The sequence below is a fragment of the Columba livia genome, chromosome 6, assembly GCF_036013475.1.
Source record: "Columba livia isolate bColLiv1 breed racing homer chromosome 6, bColLiv1.pat.W.v2, whole genome shotgun sequence".
NCBI lineage: Eukaryota > Metazoa > Chordata > Aves > Columbiformes > Columbidae > Columba > Columba livia.
Window position 1 is genome coordinate 30,749,119 of NC_088607.1, and position 17,363 is coordinate 30,766,481.

The window sequence follows — 17,363 nt, forward strand, 5'->3', positions numbered from 1 at the left end:
AAACTTCCTATAAATTCTTTTAAATCCATTTTTAAGTGTCATAGCAACATTATTTTTTTTTCTTGCTTCTAGACTCTTGTTTGCAAAAGCGCCTGCTAAACAAACAGCTGCAGCACTGTAAATACATTTTCTTATGCCTTGTTCCAGTCATATAGCAGCCTTCAGTTGTCAGTAAGGAAAATGTGGAAACTTCACCAGCTGAAGTTTGGTTGAAGGAGGAAGAAAGTGAAGTATTGCAGAAAAAAGTGGGTCAGAAGGTGGCACTGACTGCATCTTTGAGAGCAGTAAGGAGCAGGAGGAACTCTCCTGGGTTTCAGCTCCTAGGGCAGTCTGCTAGCCTCATCACCCATTGTCCAGGCTTGCTACAATTATGAGGTGATCTTCAATCCCTTTTTATAACATCATGGTTAGTTTTCCTGTTATTCCTTCAATCACTAAGAGGTCTTATGTCCAAAGAGGGACACATTTCATTAGAAGATGAAACAAAAAGACTGGATCTCCCCTTCTTGGTTTAATTTTATCAAGACCTTGACTTCTCTGGAGATCTTCCCCAGACTGAGTGAGAGAAAAGTAAGGGCCCATGATCTGAATGAAAGCTTGTCTTATTTCTTCTTTCTTTTTCTAATCTAATTTTTATTTTTGTAATTCTCACTTTTCCTCTGGTTATTTAAGATGACAGCAGCCTCTTTCCTCATGTGCTGCAGAACTAAGACTATTTCCAGAAGCAGTACACTCAAGGAATGAGAAATAACATCTATAAAACTTGTCCAGTTGGTTTACTTGATCTATGCAATACTTCAAGACACCTATTATCACAGACTTACTGGACTTTCTCAGTCCCCTTGAACATTGCACACTTATCTTTTCTCTTGATAACCCTAGCAGTAGTTTTTCTTTCCCTTTCCCCCTGGAGATGTGTATCCTTACAGATTTCACTCTGTGATCCCCTTGATTCAAAAGTGTTCCCTGAGTAAATTCTACTGAATCTTGTAGCTTCAATGCTACTCTCCCACCATATGCATTTTCTATACAGATCATGACCCTTTTCTCACTTCTTGCACAAAAGCTTGCTGAGAATGAATGTGTGGAAGGGCCGGGACATCCCCCTTAGTGCATATTGTGTTCCCTTTCCTTTAGCCCATGGAGGCTGCAACAACCACAACTGATAAAGGACAGAAAGAAAATGTGTTACTGAATAAAGTGACAATGCAAGGAATATAACTGAAGTGAGAGAAAGAATGTGTTATTGCAGGAAGGCAATAGGTTTGTGTGATGCCTGAGGTCAGCCTGTAGAATCATAAAGTCAATTCCTGGGTTTCTGATCCACCTACCAGAGACTCTGCAGAGGAAAAGAAGGAGCAGAGGAACCTCATTGTTTTGGGTCTCGTGCATCAGTCCATTGGTGTGGAGAAGGTGAGATAGATGGCTGCAGGGGGCTATCCAGTCTAAATACACTCTTCTGTGAGTCCCATCAGAGGAAAGAACACTCAGAGCCAGAACACATATATCACTTGAATTACTGAACAAAAACTAAATCAGAAACCCAAATGGTTTTGTCTTGATTTAGCATGCCCAAACTCATTTGCTTGTGTTATCATAAATGAACATTCCCTCAAAAAAATAAACCACAGTGCTAGGAAAAATCCTTGGTCCTGGAACTGTGATCAGGAAATGAATGACAAATGCCAGTGCTCTTGTAGAAGTTCAGACAGGCTGAGCTTGCCTTAGTCATCTTTTCCCGTGGTGATAACATCCTGTGGGATGTAGTTTTGTGTCATTTCTGACACTGTCCCTTCAGATACTGTAAAATCCTGGAAGCAGGGACAAGGGAAAGGGTGGTCGAAATAGAAAATAACAACTGACAACAAATATTCAGTCCCTTGTGTCATCACAAGGTTTGCATGGCTTGTCAGGATAGCAACCAATCTGATCAAACGTGTCTACAGCTGACATTGCAGAAGTGCCGAGCCTTGGAATCCACCTCTTGGCTTGTTATTATAACTTACATAGCAGTGAGGGGCTGCAGCATTTGATCAGCTGATTTGGGTTTTCCTTTCACATAGCAGCCTTTCTTCTTTCTAAGCAAAACTTAGAAATTTGAGATTAGTGCATTTCTGCTGATTGATAGTAAACTGGGCAAGAAAAAGGAGGTTACATAGGCTTCTTTTCTCCAGGTTTCTCAAGAGCTGATTCTCTTGAATGTCCCAGTATAGTTGAGCTGGCATTTCAGTCTTCCCTCTAAGTGAGCATGAATTTACTTGGGCACATGTTTTTGTGTACATTGACGGCAACAGAGCTATCTGAAGTCTGTCTTACTGTCAGTCTAATCAGGTTAAAAGACAAGTTGACAGACAGGTGAATGGGCATCTAGCATAACTAAAGATAGCAGATTTCTTTAGCAAATCATCATAAAACTAGTTAATATAGGATATATTTCTCTCTAAATTATATCTGTCACTTTAATACTTTGAGCTAACCCGTTAAAACGTCGTGACTTCCTATACTGTTCTCTCTGCCACTAAGAGGCTGATGAGCCATTCTCATTATTGAATTGATTCTTCAACACCTGATGGCCTCTCCTTCTGACTAATTAGATAGTCAAAAAATATTCTGATTAATCTGTGTTTAATCAACCATAAGCATTTCATGCATTTCATTAGAAAGCTCTACCACTCCAAGAAGTTTCAATAAACCTTTTTTTTTTTTTTTTCATGGGAATTTGTCTGATTATTAACAAAATTCCATCTCTTCTCCTACCATCTCTCGCCCATCTTAGTACTCTAGGTGATTCAGGTCCTGGATCCCAGAGCATTTTAATGTAGATTTATGGGGAGCAGTGTTTCTGAGACACAAATTCAAGGCGATACTGCAGGACCAAAAAAGATGTTCTAGACAGTCCCTGGTGGCCAAACTGATCATAGGAAGCCTCTTGTAGCTGATAATTGAAACCATAATTTTCAGTTATAGTGACCCTGCAAGAAACTCTCATATATGCACCGCATATCTTTCAGATGTGATAAATTTGTGGACAAACCGAAGATGGACTTACCAGGGCAAAGTGTTTAAGTGACTCCTGATTTAGATGGCCTTCAGTTTTTAGTTTCCATTTCTCAAAAGGTTCTTTTCTTTTTTTTTCAGGTATCAGGCTTTCAGATTTTTTTTAGATAGATTCATGTCCTCAAACTATTGAGCAGCTGCTTTGTGAAAGTCAAAACTCTCAGGAGTCTCTAATGCCAGAAGAGGAGGTAACCAGAAATCTTCTGCTAGTCTGTAGTGACAGTTTATTCTGCTTCTTGGTTCTAGAAGTTAGAAAATTGAAAGTGACTCACTATTTCCTGAGTAATTAAGAAGAATGAGTATGAATTCTCATCACACTCAGATGAAATTATTAGGTCACCATTTCTGCTTGTGTTTGTTTTGTTGTCACTGTTTTGAGTTTTTAGTTTGTTTTGTTTGGTTGGTTTTGGTTTGTTTTCTGTTTTGTGTGTGTGTGTGTGTGTGTGTGTGTGTGTTTTTTTTTTGCTTGGTTTTGGTTTTTGTGATGCTGTCCTAGGAGAGGGGAGACTTTAGCATACAGGGAAAAATCAGGACAATTTCAGTAACTAGATATTCTGGTATTTGTTATATTAATTAAGAGATAACAGTGGTTACTAAAATAGATGCACTATAGAAATAAGAAATTACATACTTTGCACACCACAGACAGAATGAAAACATGGGACCCCAGTATGCTCCCATTACAGTTAATATAATTTTTATTCTCTTGCTTTCAGACTGATTGTTCCTGATTTACTTTAGTACAAGACCTTATGGTCCATATTTTGAGGCACTTCCTATTTTTTTCCAAGTTGTTTTTGGGTGCCAAACTGAACAAGAATCCCAGGAAGAGGACTCTTATCATTTGCCACAGAAAAAATAGTTCCAGTCTTGCACTGGTAATTGTAAACAATGAAAATTCATGAACAAGATTATTTCCAAAGCATGAGACCACAAAAGTAAAAATTAATTGCATTCTGATTTCTTTTGATTGTTTAAAGTATTAGCTGTTGAGAAATTATAGTTGTTTTTCAAGTTTTTTTTCCCTGTAGCAAGCCAAAGACTTGCTTGAAAAGAAAACAAAAGAAAGCTAAACTGAGATTATGGGTGAATTCAGGACTTGAAGAGAAATACCAGACATGGAAAACTCACAAGAAAATTACAGGACATGTCAATATTATACTTTTACACTGTCTGATGATATAAAGAAAACTGGAATTAGGCTTTGAGTTTTATTTCGGTAGAACAAAAATAATAATTAACTATTACTTATTAAAGATTTATGTCAGTTCTTTGTCCGCAATTACTTCGCTTTAAAACAAATATTTTTGTCATTACAGTTATTGTTTACAACAATAACTATAGTACAGTTATTGCTACAGTACTGTGAAAGGAATAAAGGGAAATATTTATTGATATAGTTTACATCAGTCATTGAACACCACTGAATTGTCTGTATTCCTCTATAAAGTCAGAAGAAATACAAATAAAGTGTAGTGTAGTGGTGTTCAGGGTGTTTAGGTGATCAGTAGAGGTCTTGCAGAGATAGACAGCATGGATAAATTTTCTTTAAAACAAAAACTTTGACTTTAAAATATTCTATACATCATTAAAGTTTGCATATTGCAAAGTAGAAGTAATTTTTAAAAGCTTTAAGTTGTTCAATAGTTTTATTAGTATACAACTGCTACGCAATGGAAAAATAATGCAATGTGGTTTAATTAACACCATCAAAAAAGTACTAAAATTAATGTGGCAGGAGGGATAAAGTTAACACATCTTAGCCTTTTGTCTCTCCATATGATCGGCACTCACATACCAAAGCTACCTGACATGTTAAGACGTATAAAATTACACCACCAGGGCTCCTTTATTGTACCTTATTGTCTTAGACACTGCAGGAAGACAAAACAACAGCAGCAACCTGGTTTAATTAGGCCAGAACTTGATTAAATTTGCACATAGGGTCTCCCTTCCAGAATTCACTGATCTAACTGCTTGTTTGTACCATCTGGTGGGAGGCTGGCACTGCCCCACTGGCCTCCCAGCACCTACCCTGGCCTGGCCTCAGCACGGGAAGCTGCCAGCCTGCAAACTACATGGGAGCTCAGGGGATAGAGGGGGGACTTTGGACCTATTCTCTAGCTACCAGAGAAACCCTGACATCCTTTCACCTGCTGAATCACAAGATAACTCTCTGATATTGTTCTAAAGTCCTGCTTGTCAGGAAATCTAGCTCTTGATTGACAGCTGCCTTGAACGGATTAGTATCCAACTGCAGCAACACAAATATGACCCGATATAGATTACTTACCTTGGGAGAATGAGGTTGGAAGGAGACACAGTGCCATTTAAGACCACTATAAACTATCTTCATAGATTAGATTAGTGACATCACTTTCAAAAACATTGAAATAAATATCAGCTTCTTATTAATTAAAAATACACTAGTAGAGGATGTAAAATCTCTTTCTTTTGTAAAATCAGGTCAGATACGAGGGTGTTTCCCAAAGAAGGGAGCGGGGTAGTGATGAGGGAATGTTTTTATCTCATCCAAACATTCCATTTTCATTTTCCTTCTGATGTTGCCTCTTCCTTTCCCTGTTATAAATATTTTATTCATATCCCATTTAAAATGATACTTCAAGTGTTGTGTTTTGCAATGCTAAACTGTAATGTTTAATCTTGCAGGAATACTGCCTTTTTCCTCAATGAAATTCTGAGGAAGTCAACCTGCAACTGTGAAATATTTCATCTAATTGGAAAGACATTTTCCATCAAAATACCTGAGAACAGTAATGCTCAGTATGTTCAAATCATCCTTTCATTGAAGTGTTCCAATACGACTACAAAAGACTTTCGGCACTTCCATATCATATAGTATCATATTGGCATGGTAACAACTGTAAACATAGTAATGATCGTCCTCCTGCGATCACAGAGCACTGCCGAAGCTATGGTTTTGAAATGACCATATGCATTCCAAATCAGCAGGATTTCAAAAGACATAATAGTAACCTGTATGGGAATTCAAAATGTGCTTAGCTGCCACAAAAAGAACATAAGCACTGCAAAATAATCTCCTCCTAACATGCTCTGATGTGCTTCACTCAGAAAGTTCACTTTACCTTCTCCCTCCTCCCATTCATACACATTCATCTCACACATTGCTCACCCTCCTCCCTTCACAACATTTGCTCTCTCTTCCCTGTGAAGACATCTATAAACACTTTGTGGTATTTACTAAATTATAAGTGTCCCGTGCATTTGCTATTAGATTGAATCTCTTTGCAGGCAACGTCAACCCACGAGCCACGTACAATGCAGCAAGTTTGTCAGTGTCCTGATGTTCCTAACACAGAAAGATTATATTTTGTGTACTGAGCATTGAGTGCCATCTGAACACATCCACACTCTTATTCAACCATGATCACTGATGAGTTAGTTTTGTGTTAGAAGAGTCCTTCACTCTCTCTTTCATGCTCCCTTTCATGCTATTTGTAGAGTTTCCTTTACAGTAACTTCTGCAGAATTTTAGAAGAAGCTGCAGAATCTTCTACAGAAAATGGTAACTACCCAACCCAAAAAAGGTTGTCTTTTCCATTTATTTTTCTTCAAGCAAGAAAAATGTATTTAGAAAATTACATATAATTTGGCCTGAGCAAAATATAGCACATACTATGATGTGAGCATTGATTTGTTGCCTGTCTATTACCTCAATCAGCATATCTGGAGAAGGTACAAGAGTAAATCAAGTTGTGGAAATAATCCTTGAATTGAGAGAGAACTCGTAGCATTATCATCTGGGCAAATATAAGAAACTGAGTTATTATGCTAGCCTTCTCTATTAAACCAGTGTATTAGAAGGTCTGATTTCTTATTACTCATTTCATAAATATATTATTATCTATCAACAGGCAAAAAACTCACCATGACTATATTATCTACACTTCAGCTAGATTCTAGAGGGCAATGTGAATGGAAAATGGATAAGCTGACAGACATAATCCATCAAAGGAATTAAAACCAGCACCTGGTAATGAATGTGTATTTTACAGGTACTTTCTGATCTGCTCCAGACAGAGCCACTGTTTGAATTCACAGTGTAGGGAAAAATCCAGATTTTGCAACCTACCTACTCTGTGATGGGAATATAATTGCTTTTATAATCCATATCTGTCTGCCTATTACCCTTTGGCTACATTATCACATAGTTTTGTGCACTCCTTTCAGTCACACCTACCAAAATACAAATAACTTATTTATTTTTTTTTGAGAGGAATAAAAAAGTTTCCATTTAGCTGCAGTTTGGCTTGTCACTAAAACCATAGAGAATATGATTTTTTACATTGTATTTCTGTTAGATACAATTTGAAACACCGAGTTATCCAGCTCTGTACCTTATTTAATGTATATATATATATATATTCAGGGACATACAACTAAACTCAGGCTTAGCATAATTTGACTAGAAACATCCATTTAAATTGTTCACAGAATAAAAATATTATTTTGGAACAAGGTGTGTAGACAGCATTTCTGTTTAGCTTCTGGTGAAATAATTTTAAGTTTACTTCCAGCATTTGTCCAGGATATTTTTACCACAAGCTTTCCCCGCATTAAAGGCTGTGTCTATATTGGGGTTTTATTCTGATTCTTGATGACAGAAGCCAGTGTTGCTTAACTAATCTGAGCCCTGCCATGTGCTGCTGTTCACACTGCTGGAGATTGCTCCAGTGTGTCTGCACAGTGCAATCACTGCAGCCCCACTGACAGCTGGTGTCAGGGTGAATAGCAAAGAGGGAAAATATGCATTGTGAGCATTTCTTAATATTGATGGTAAACACCACAACAATTTCTAAGGTGTGAAGAGGTCCCACATGTGTACGTCTTCAAAAGAAATGATTTGGAATAAAGCAGCTTAACGTTGGTACTGTACATTGGTCACTGCCACAGCTGCAGTAAATACTCACAGTCTGTAAAGTCACTAGAAAGCTGTGAGACACTTTATATTCCTAATCAGTGAGAAAACTGATAAACAGAGGACTGTTCTACCCCATCTCACTTTCTCAAGATCTCCACTACCTCAAGCACAATGTACTTGTCTCCTTGGAAACTGGCACACTGTGCCCTGTGCATAGAAATCCTACCTACACTGCATTTGCAGAACCAGGTCCCAGGTGCCTGCTGAGAGGAAAAAATATAAGGTTTTACTCTCACAGGGTGCTTCCAGTAACTGGATTCAAGCAGGAAAAGTCATTAATGTATACACACAAGTGCATTTTCCAAAAAAAACATAAGAATACAGCAGCAGTAAGGGACCCAAGAAAGTTTTCTTTCCTCCAATTTATGAGTCTGTCAGGATACGTCACAGAGGAATAGCGAGTATTGTTTTAGTGATCATTTGGGGACACTATAATTACCATACAAAGCCATCTGCTTCTTGGGGAGTGCCTAATTACTGTGTGTCAAAATCAGATTAAACTTCAACTTGCTGACATCTCATTCTAACTTCATTATTAATTGATATCTGAAATACAGATCATTAAAGAGAAGCAGAATACATTCTTAGAAGAAATAACTTCCTTCATTTGTACCAGACTGTACCATAATCCTGTTTTGAAAGTGTTGCTATTTCCCAGAAATTACCATGGAGTGATATTTACTAAACCATAGTGTGTTCCTCTGGGTTTAGGACACAGTTTCTCACCAAACCATCTCCTGTTGGGAGTGAGACCTGCACTAGACCAGTCCGCAGGAGCTTGCGGCACTGCTGGCATTTCTCTGACAGGTTGGAAAAGCTTCACTTTGCTGCTGAGGTGGCAGGGGATGCTTGGGTGGTATTTTTTTATGAAAAATTTTATGGAAAGGTAAATTTTAAAAGCAAACCTGTTCATTGAGCCTAAAGTTGCCTAAATTAATCATGGTTAGGCTTCAGGTAAACTCTGCCTTTTGACACACTTCCCTGACAACCTCCCTTCACATTCAGAAATTGCTGCTTCTGTCAGTGAGAAATCAAATTTAGTGCATCTTCCTACACCCATAGATGATCACTTTCAATGGAACATTTTATACTGAAATGGACTACTAAAACATACAAGTTGCTGTGAGAGGAAAATAAAAAATTAAGTTCCCTTTCATCCCTCTTGACTTCTCACTTTCCCTTTTATCTCCACTATCTCCTTTTCTTTAGCTGCTTCATGTTTAATTTCTTCTTCCATTAGTACAAATAACATAATTAGTTGGCTATTTCTTTGCTACTTGTGTGAATAGCTAGTTGGTTTCATCAAGAGAACACCAAATGGTTAAGGAAGGTTTGCTTACTTTTAAATAGCATCTGATGGATAAAAGTTCTGTTTGCATTAATGGGGTGGGGATCTGAGTACCATACAAGCCATCATTTCTTGTCTCCCAGGCAAATTGCAATCATGACCTGACAAACCCCTCATGCTGCTTTCAGTGCTCAGGGTGGCAAATTCAGCATAGCTCAACCTTCAGCAGTCTTAATCTTTAAAGAAAGTGACAGGTACACATTTTAAATATGCAGTTTGACCTTGCATAAGAACAAAGGTTAGAGAGGTAAAATGTAATAATTTAAGAGATTTTTCTTCTCAAGGACTATATGCTCTCACATAAATCTCTATGTAGTAGTAAGACTAATACATCACTCCTGGTGCAATGTCCAGGACAGAATTAACTTTAATTCTTGCTTTTTCTTTTTAAAAGAGAATCATGCTTTTCAAAGATGCCAGATTCACAGCAGCAGCAAGTGATAACCTCTGTTTATCCAAACCTAAGAATTCACGTAAATAGTTATATATTTCTATGATAATATTTCATTAAAATTCTTTAGCTTTGACCTGTCAGAAATGGCTCTGAAGGTGGATGATTAGTTTTATCTCCACATCTGTTCTTTGTAAAAGTGACCTAAGAAGAAGGTGCAACAAGGATGCCAACTGTGGGAGGAAGACAACTCCAAAGAAAGAGATTGTTTATGAGATGCAACAACTGGTTAATGCATGGGCTGGATAGGGCTGTCACTGCATTTCAAATGGTTTAAAAAAGAGCCTGCCCTCAAAATTACCTTGAAATGTCATGGCCTTCACTACCTGCACGTAAGGAGCTTAAAATTTCCTTATTCCTAACTAATTGCTCTAGCAGCTATAAATAAGTATTTTTTCTCTGTTTGCTTTAGCTGCTGCTGAGATGAATTCACAGGCATAGCAAAATAAAAAAATATCTTTGCAATGTAAAACTGTCATGTATTTTTATTTTATTTTACCAAAATTATTTTTTCTGAAGTAAAACTTTCTAACTAAGAATATATTAATACCTAATATTCAAATTGTGGAATAAAATGCATTTTGATTTTACAATGACAAGAAAAATATATTTGAAAAAAGCACAAAGATTTTTCACAGATCATTGTATGGATTATCCTGTGGGTATTTAATCTGTAATATGCTGCTCCCAAGACTCTTAGGAAAATGTATCTTATTTTTGTTACTTTCCTTACACACAGAATTCTCTATAAATGAGTAGTTTCACACAATTATACTTCTATTCTAAAGAAAACATCAAAATGATTGTTTTTTTTTCTACTACTATAGCATTTTTACTGCAGACCCCACTGTTAAAAGGAAGACAAGGTTATCACTTCCTACAAGAAATGAGATGAGCTATTAGTCTGAAGTGGTAGGACCTGACTTTGCATCAACTAAAGAGAGGATGCACATACTCACACTGAAAACTCACATTCATGCCTGCATTCCACAACAACCACAAACAGCTACCTGTTTGACCCGGTTACTCTGTTTTATTTGGCTGATTGTGAATTATTGTGATTCTGATTTATTTGTGCTGACTGCATGTACGTAGCTTACGTACTTCCAGAGCATTAACTGTGATAATGGCATTCCCCTCAAAAAAAGAGATTGGCTTGTATAGTGTAAGCAGAGGTAACTAGCAGTACAGGATGTCAGAAACACAATGCATGAATCTATCCAAGGGCAGCCATATGGTTTTTGACGTGAGAGGTTCTGCCTTGCATGGCCATGCTGCATCCACCATATGGCGGATGCAAATGTCAACAGGAGCCACCACACGCTCCAGGAAAGGAGCCATGGGCTGCCACCACCCCCCTCCATTCACATTTACACAGGGGTGACTCTGCTGTCCTCAATGAGCTCCTGGTTCTGCTCCCCAGGACCTCTGTGTCTGAGCTATCACACACTCTGTATTGTGGTGACCACATAGGCTTAAAAAGAAGGTGGTAACATTTACTCATTCACATCTCTGTTGTCATAAATGCAGGCTGTGGTAAGAGCCTGTGAGTGTCTCCTCTGAATCTGAATGTAAGTGCTGTGGGCATGGACAAAGTCAAAAGTGTGCAGAAATATTAAGTGAATTTCTGAGCTGTAAATGGAATTGAACCAATGCAAAATTGCATAGATGGTCTTTTCCATGCTTCTTAATACCCTGTTTTTTTTAATACTATTTTTATATGAAGTTTGGTTATTCACTGTGTTGAATTATTTTGTCATTTTATAATGTATCTATATTATGCATACAGGCTGTACATGAAGTAAGACAGAAACATATACTAGCCTGTAATCAAAGTGATTTCTGACATCATAGTGCTAATAAGTTAAAATTGTGTGGGTGTACGGAACTTTTGAACAACAATATCTATCTATTTTTCTTTCTCTTCTCTTTGTATTAAGGCTTTGAGCTGATGTCATGGAATCACCGTGGTAGCCTGGGAATAATGATGCATGAAGTAGAGAAACCACTGCCTGTGCTGAGGGTAAGCAAGAGCACACAGACAGAGCTGGGCTGCACTATAAAAAGGACCCTACCAGCCTGTTTGCTGTGTGAGACAGTCACAGATGTGCACAAAATTTGTCTCAGAGAACTAGAAAGCCTAAGGGGAGGGAGAAAAATAAATGCCAGTCAATGTAAATTAAGTACTGGGCTTATGATTTTAATTGTGAGTGACTATTACTCAGACTGACATGCAGGTGATCATGAGAACAAATTGGTAAGGTTTTTTACTTCAGTAGATGACAACAGCATAGTTGTATTTATTCAACCAATTGGTCACATTTGATTAGTTTAACTACTTTAAATCTGAAATAAGAATTCAAAATAATCATTTATAATACCATGAGCTAAAAGGAGAAATTTGTTCAGGATTGCCTCCCCTCCTGCCCCAGCATATCCCCATTTCATCCCTGTTGGGGATATCAACTCTCTTTTTGTCTCATTCTTTTTATGCTGGGGATGTTCTCTGCTTCTCAAGTTATTCTTCTCTCACCTCTGCAGGTGCTCAGTGACAATTTCAGTCCCCTGAATCTCTCCCTAGATCTTTACAGTACAAATCTTTTGCTTTTGTCTAGAAGAAGCCCCTGGAGCTTTCCTCAGAGGCGAGGAGAAGCTGTACCATAGAGCAGTTCTACTGTTAAACACAATTCAGAAAACATACAAGGGAATAAGAAGACAAGAACATGAGGGGAACAACCACGTATTTCTGCTGCTTGCTTTGCAATCTCATCAAAGTAGATCCTGAATGCTGGTCAGAGCTTTTTGCACATAAATGTATTTTTAATTGGGCATAGTGAGCTAAATTCTGTGCCTTTATGAATGCACACAGTTATTGCAGTTGTCTTGAGCAGCACAGAGGGGGTGGAAAGGTTTGCTGGGGAGACATCCACCACAGAGGTGGTGACCCAAGCAGGTCAGAAAAACACTGCTAATGACTGTGCTGTGTTGTGAACAGTCATCTCCTTTTCAATGAATTCGTTGTGAGCATCAAACTCTCAGCCCTAAGGGTATTTTTACCTGGAACCCACAATAACGTCAAACTCCTATTTGAAAACAGACATTTAGAAACATCAGAGTTATGAGTATATTCTCAAGGCTGCAAACTGAGGCAACGCTAATGTCAAGTGATAATTTTAAAGGGACAAAAGGTTCCTGAGAGTGCTGTTGGCTTTTGTTTAGTTCTAAGAACCTTTCACTCTCCTGAAAGAAATTTGAATCAGGAATATTCAAACCAGACAGGGACCTGACCTTTTCTCACACAAAAATGTCTCCATACTTATCTCAAATCAGGGCTGGCTATAGGACTTCTTTAAGAGGTTTTTTTTTTTTCAAGCGACTTAGAGACCTATGTGAACACCAAACATTTGAAGTTACTATAATTACATAATGGTCTGGATGGAAACCAGGACAAATGAAAAGTATATCTTTGGAAGAAAGTCTCAAAAAGTTTTGAAAGATAAATTTTTCTCATAGTTTTTACAAGATTCATTTTCCCTGAAAAATTCATTCTCATTTAGTCTTGTTTCTATTAATAAATTGAAATTATTAGAAGTCATCCGACATTATTTTCAGTGGTTCATCATCTCTCTCCCAACAATACAGTGAAGCCATTTAAAAAAAAAAAAAAAACAAAAAAACAGAATTCTGCAGTGGGAATACAAGAGGACTTGACTAGATGGCCCTTTATTTCTTTTCCTATCCACTTGTTTTTCTGGCTAAACATGAAGAATACTCCTCTGTTACCTTTGTTTCGTTTTGACAGAATGAAATGTTTAGAAAGACAGGGAAGCCAGGACTTCTTGTTATAAAAAAGCATGGACTTTTAGAATAAAATACAGTAGAGACCTCAGGCTACTCTTTTTTTCTGTCTGGTGCATGGACACCTTACAGCTCCCACGCCCTCTCAGGACATGAGACAGATGGTAATAACTCTCTTTCCAGATGACCCCTTTTCTCAGATTCTAGTGTCTGGCATGCCCTCCTGGGGTGCTTTCCAGATCTCTAGCCTTTTTTTATGTAGGCTGATGATCTGGGCTTAGCTAATGAGCTTTTGTAAAGGTTCATAGGTCATCAGAGAGAAAGATAAATGAGAGAGGGGGATTTGTCAGGTCTTCTGCTCCATGTTACCAAGTTATCCTGTCACAGCTTTTTGACCTAAGAAGGAAGCTCTGCTATCTTCTTTTATTTTTCTCCAGTCATTGTGTCAATCATGTCTTGGAAGATCAAAATTTCATAAAGACCTGTGTCTAAAAAAGAAAAGCCTGAATAATAGAGCAAATAGAGCAAAAGACTGATCTGCCTTTTTCCAGGGTTGTGATACAAGTTGTCAACCACAAGGAACACAGAATGAGCAGAACCGAGCAATCAGGCGTGCTACTCAGCTGGGGTGGTAAACAATCACAGGGAGACATTAGAGCTCAGCTCTGCTGCCCACTTCCGAGGATTCAAACAGGGACACCCTGTTTTTTTCATCTGCTCATGCACATCTATGACCTGCATATGTCTTTGGGTGAGATGGACTGTTTTTACAAAGATGATACATCTTCCTTCAGTCCCAGCAGGCCAGATGTTCTTGGGCATGTGAGCTTTAAGCTGTGTATCCAGATGCTAATGACAGTGCTCTCCTGCAAGGTAAGTCTCAACACATAGAAGCTGGAAGGTGTCACCTGACATCTGGAGATAAAAAAAAAAATCATGCCATGGAAGTCAGTGAAAGATTTCCATGGGAACACCAAAAACATGATAAAGTCTATTTCTGTTAACAGACATATACTTGCTTTTCTCCCTCCCCCCCTTTTTTTTTCCTCTCTGTTTCAAAGGCCACTATTATGTTCTTTCTGACAGATGATCAGTTAAATCAATGTCTCTTCAATAGTCTGTTGGGAATTCCTAAAGCAAAGGAAATTTTGCTGTGGATCTTATGGATATAAACCCCACTAATCTTCTTCCTTGTCTTCAGGAGCACCTGGCTCTTGACACTTCAACAAAATCCTAAATCCATGTGACTCCCACAACCAGTTGTGTGATGTCTACCGGGTGGGTTGGGAAGAGGAGGGAAGTCATTTCAGTGTGGACTCTGCAGGCATCAGGCTGCATGCTGAAGTGTGGGATTTGATTGCCCTCGTTATGGCGGTTGGTATAGCTGACTGATTATTGCCTTAACATGACAAAGGACTTTGTAAAACCCGGAGTTTGTTCCTATGATCTCCTGTGGAGGTAAATTATAGCATGAATACACAATGTGGCAGAAAGTAATAATCTTGAGTAATGTAGCTGATTTTATTGCTCTTTAATTTCATTAAGTGTATTCTTGTCAGGCAAAGGACAGGATTTCAGTTCCTAGGAGCAGATGCTCACATTCTAAAGCTAGACCTGAAATACTCTTAATGAAGAGAGAGACCATTTTCACAGTCTGGACTCAAACAAGGAGTGATATTGGCATTTTTGATTCAGAATAATTTCTATGATATTCCAGAATAGGTATACAAAAGAGGACAAATACTGTTTTATAGTCTGTGCATTTCCCTTCTTTACAGACTGACATCTCCCTCTCTGCTCACACAGGTCCACGGTGTGTGGTACCCAACAGGGCTCACCTGGCAGAGGTGAACAGGTAGTCTGAAGGGGAGCAATTTGGCAGTCAGCTGCCCATAGAGAGGGAACCTGGGGACAAGCCTTTCTGTGTGCATCTGTAATTCAGCTTCTGTCAACAGCAGGCTGATCCCACAGCATCATGGAAGAGGGAAGTTAAACCACTGCAGAGAAACGTGAGTTTACACTAGCATGAAAGACATGACACTGAAGAGACTGAGGCAGAAGTATATACTCTCTTCTGCTGACTCTGTTGTAAAACATCTGGGAAAATGATGAAATGGGAAGTATTATTTCTTAAAACAATGAACTATGGTTTTTCAGAGGTCATCTATAGGCATAAACTCCATCATATTAGAGATAAGCACCTAGATTCTCTCACTCTCACACAGAGAAAGTCTGTAAGAATCTATAAGAAAAAAATACATTAGAATGAAGAGGATTGCCTTTTCATACAGAGGAGTAAAGAATTTTGCTCTCAAAGGTCCCCCTGTTGGTAACAGGTATTAGTATTAGGAATGCATCTTTCATTCCCAGGGCATGTAGAAAAAGTTATTGCATGATATCTAGAGAAGTGTATCCCAATGCTGAATAGACTTCACTTCTCATGTGACTTCCTCTCTAAAATTCATCTACTTTCTAAAGCCTTTGGGAAATTGAACTAAGTCTTCATGATGAAATGATGGAGAAAAGAAGCAACTTTACTGTTTATTTTTAAAGATGCACTTTCTCTCTTGCACAGCAAAGTTTGCACTGCACTGTGAGGCACAAAGGTGACCTGTTACCTCAGGAAGAGTCTGCAGCCCCACCCTGTCTGAAGGCACATTTCTGACCTCAACTCTCAGACCCTGGCAGAATTAGAGGTTCATTATCTTTTAAGTGCTGATCCTGTACAGAGTACACAGAGGGACCCTATGTCCAGGACTCAGTGCAGGGCTGAGGTTTTATTTACTCTTCCAATGGAATACAAGGGTGTCCTCTGTGCTTGGAGTACCTTTTCTTGCTGCTTTGCCTTGTCCTGGAGAACAAAGGCAGGACTTTCCTCTACCTTGGTGAGTCTGAAATTTGGTAGAGATTGATTTAAGCTGCTGTGTGGGATAAGACAGGGCAACAGTCACTGAGGGTCACGCAAACAGAGGGTTTACTGATTATCACAGTATCACAGTATGTTTGGGATTGGAAGGGACCTCAAAAGATCATTTAGTCCAATCCCCCTGCTGGAGCAGGAACGCCTAAGTGGGGTCGCACAGGAACATGTCCAGGCGGGTTTTGAATGTCTCCAGAGAAGGAGACTCCACAACCTCCCTGGGCAGCCTGTTCCAGTGTCTGTCACCCTCACTGAGAAGAAGTTTCTTCTCAAATTTAAGTGGAACCTCTTGTGTTCCAGCTTGATCCCATTACCCCTTGTCCTATCATTGTTTGCCACCAAGAAGAGCCTGGCTCCATCCTCATGGCACTCACCCTTTATATATTTATAAACATTAATGAGGTCTCCCCTTAGTCTCCTCTTCTCCAAACTCAAGAGACCCAGCTCCCTCAGCCTTTCTTCATAAGGGAGGTGCTCCACTCCCTTAATCATCTTCGTTGCCCTACGCTGGACCCTCTCCAGCAGTTCCCTGTCCTTCTTGAACTGAGGGGCCCAGAACTGGACACAATATTCCAGATGGGGTCTCACCAGGGCGGAGTAGAGGGGAAGGAGGACCTCTCTTGATCTACTAACCACCCCCCTTGTAATACACCCCACTCTCTCGCAATTGCTGCTGGGGCTGCGGGGATCGGGATTCGCCGGGAATCACGCTGTCCCTGTACGTTTCCATCTGAGCTTCCTAATCTCGGCCGAACCTTGTGGTCAGCTGAACCCCACCGGCTCCAGCTGGGCTGGCTCCGATCAGCATGTTCAGACATCTCTGGAC

At 39.0% G+C, this 17,363-nt stretch overlaps 1 long non-coding RNA gene across 1 annotated transcript in view; it reads right to left on the bottom strand.

The window, feature by feature from the left end:
- LOC110363995 (uncharacterized) overlaps positions 1–17,363 on the bottom strand; it is a 368,778-nt gene that overhangs the window by 98,625 nt on the left and 252,790 nt on the right. The gene's annotated exons all lie outside the window — the stretch shown is intronic.